Source organism: Schistocerca nitens, chromosome 2, assembly GCF_023898315.1.
Source record: "Schistocerca nitens isolate TAMUIC-IGC-003100 chromosome 2, iqSchNite1.1, whole genome shotgun sequence".
In the NCBI taxonomy this organism is placed as follows: Eukaryota; Metazoa; Arthropoda; class Insecta; order Orthoptera; family Acrididae; genus Schistocerca; species Schistocerca nitens.
This window is the reverse complement of record NC_064615.1, coordinates 382,282,126-382,285,178: the sequence shown is the minus strand read 5'-3', so window position 1 is coordinate 382,285,178 and position 3,053 is coordinate 382,282,126. Positions and strand designations below refer to the sequence as shown.

The following is a 3,053-nucleotide window of genomic DNA, read 5'->3' as shown; positions in this document are numbered from 1 at the left end:
TACTCCAGCAAAACATTTTGTCTGTTTTTCTTACTTTTGTCGTTTCCAGCTAAATGAGACACTTAAGCAGTCCTTCGGTGTAATATTAGTGGGACAACGAAGAAAATCAGTTGCAGGACACCTGGATTTCGATAAAACTTTAACAAAAATATGTTGTTCAGGTCTTCTACTGGGTAACTGAATAAAATATATATGAGGGAGAAAACATAAAATCATTATCTGACAGAAAATACCTTCAAGTATTCGAATGTCTAAAAATGTTCCAAGTCTGTTATTTCTGTTTTAATTCTGGCTGGCACGCTGCCTCATGTAAATTCCATTCATTACCAATCCTAGTATCTTCTCCTAATCATCCAGTATCTATAAGGTTTCTATAAGTCTAACATGTTGCTCTTAGATTAGAGCTAAAAAAGTAAGTTATCTAAATGTAACGGTAAAAGAATACAGTTCAAATGGTTCAAATGGCTCTGAGCACTATGGGACTTAACTGCTGAGGTCATCAGTCCCCTGAATACAGTTCATTCTAAAATTTCGGTTTTGTAACTGGAGGTAGTAAATAAAATACATGGAATAGTAACAAATTACAAAATACATATTAGATGTTGCTGGCAACCAGAAAAGAACCTTAAAAATCTATTAGATAAAAAAAACGATATGACAACAGTCAATTACATGACACTGAAGAGGGCTTAAAAAAAAACAACAGGACTCTACAAAACACTTTTAAAGCAAAATTAAATTTCTACTTGACCCAAAATATTCGCTTCAAGAAGGAAAATGCATAACTGGCACTTAAGAACCAAGAAAAATACAACGAATTTTGCAAATATTTTGAAATCTGCAAAACTCTTCCGAGCCACAGAAAGATTTGGAACTCCCCAAGACATAATTCCAGATTCACAAGCGCCAAATGAAAAGGAAACTCTACAAAAGTTAAGCACTCCGTCTTCAGGCCACAAGTGGCCCATCGGGACCATCCGACCGCCGTATCATCCTCAGCTGAGGATGCGGATAGGAGGGGCGTGTGGTCAGCACACCGCTCTCCCGGTCGTTATGATGGTTTTCTTTGACCGGAGCCGCTACTATTCGGTCGAGTAGCTCCTCAATTGGCATCACGAGGCTGAGTGCACCCCGAAAAATGGCAACAGCGCATGGTGGCTGGATGGTCACCCATCCAAGTGCCGGCCATGCCCGACAGCACTTAACTTCGGTGATCTCACGGGAACCGGTGTATCCACTGTGGCAAGGCCGTTGCCCCTACAAAAGTTAAAAGGTTAAAAAATAACAAAACATCTGGTGAAGTTGGAATTGTTGCAGAACTTCTGAAATCATCTGACGTAAAAACTTTAAAAGAAATTATACTGATGATACAAAACATTTGGTAAACTGAAGAAATTCGAGATGGAAAAGTGATTGCTACTTACACTCTTTAAAAATGGAGATGGAAGGACGTTAATAAGCACAGAGGTATTGCTCTTCTCCTTGTCCCATACGAAATTATATCTCAATGTCTCTTGAAGAAGGGACAGCAACAGCTTGAATGCAAAAGTGGCGAACATCGAACACGTTTCAGACCAAATAGTTCTTGTCCGCAGCAAATTTTTAATTCTGAAACAGTCAGGCATCAAAAAAAGTATAACAAGAAAGTAGGTTTTAAAAATTCTTACGACTCAGTGCGCCGTAAATCTCGCTTCCAGATACTGAAAGAACAAGGTTTTGACCTCAAAACCACTGTAATTATTAAAGAAACACTCAATTTATAAAAGCTAAGGTATAATTCATTTCCGGTCACGTTTAAATTAAATGGCTCTGAGCACTATGGGACTTCACTTCTAAGGTCATCAGTCCCCTAGAACTTAGAACTACTTAAACCTAACTAACCTAAGGACATCACACACATCCATGCCCAAGGCCGGATTCGGACCTGCGACCTTAGCGGTCGCGCGGTTCCAAACTGTAGCGCCTAGAACCACTCGGCCACCCCGACCGGCGTTTAAATTAAAGCAGAAATATTAAGATGATGGACTCTCTCCATTACTGTTCAAACAGGCCTCAGAGAAAGTATACAAGAGTGACGGGAACTAAAAACAGCTTAAAATTGACGAAATAACCCAATTAGGAAGAACCAAAATTGTGGCAGATCGCTTAGCTTTCGAAGACCTAGCGATTCTGTGTCAGGACATTCAAACAGCAAAAAACCATTCGAAATTCTTAAAGGAACAGTAGAAACAGCGAGACTCCGAATATCATTTGAAAGAGCAAAATCCATGTTTGTTCAAACCATGTCGCCTAACAACCTAAAAATTAATGCGGGAAAATAGAGAGAGTCTCTCAATTCAAGTATTTAGGCAAAATCATTCAAGAAACTGGCTTGGAAACGATTGGTTACGAAATTCGTTGTCGCGAGATGGAAAGAGCATTCAGGCTTACAAAAGACAGCCACAATAAAAAAAAAAATGCATCTCAACTGACACCAAATTGAGACACGAAACCAGAGTGTCTTTATGGGTTGAATCAATCATTTTAAACAGGGAGAGAACTGTCAATGAATTCAAAATGGGGAACGGAAATTAATCAGAAAAATTTAAAGTTCAAATTACTAAGAAGAGGTAATGTACAAACCAGGAACGAATAAAAAAATCGAAAAGTATGCCAAAAATGTAAGGCTAAAATTCTACGATAAAATTGAAAGAACTGAACCAGTTTGATTGACTAGACATGTTGTGGAATCCCACTAAAGTTTCAGTTAACAAAAAACTAAAAAAAAAGTGTCGGTGAAGTAAAAGAAGACCTGAAATAAGCAGGGACAACACAACTTGATACATCAGATGAAAAAAAGAAATACATTGAGGCATAAAATTCACAATTGGACAGCTGATCTGGGAGAAGAACCCAAGAAGACCGGAACAGCTCCCTCTTCACGAGCGGGAAAGTGACCATTCAAGCAATAAGAGCACAATGGAAGGTTACAACAAAACTCTGAAACTGTCCGGTGTTGTACATCAAGTGGTCCAGTAGGGCCCAACGGTGAATAATAATAATATATTTTATAA

The 3,053-nt window shown here is 38.6% G+C and overlaps 1 pseudogene; it reads right to left on the bottom strand.

The window, feature by feature from the left end:
- Positions 1 to 1,139: 1,139 nt before the first annotated feature.
- LOC126238071 (5S ribosomal RNA) lies at positions 1,140 to 1,256 on the bottom strand (annotated as a pseudogene).
- Between the last annotated feature and the right edge of the window lie 1,797 nt (positions 1,257 to 3,053).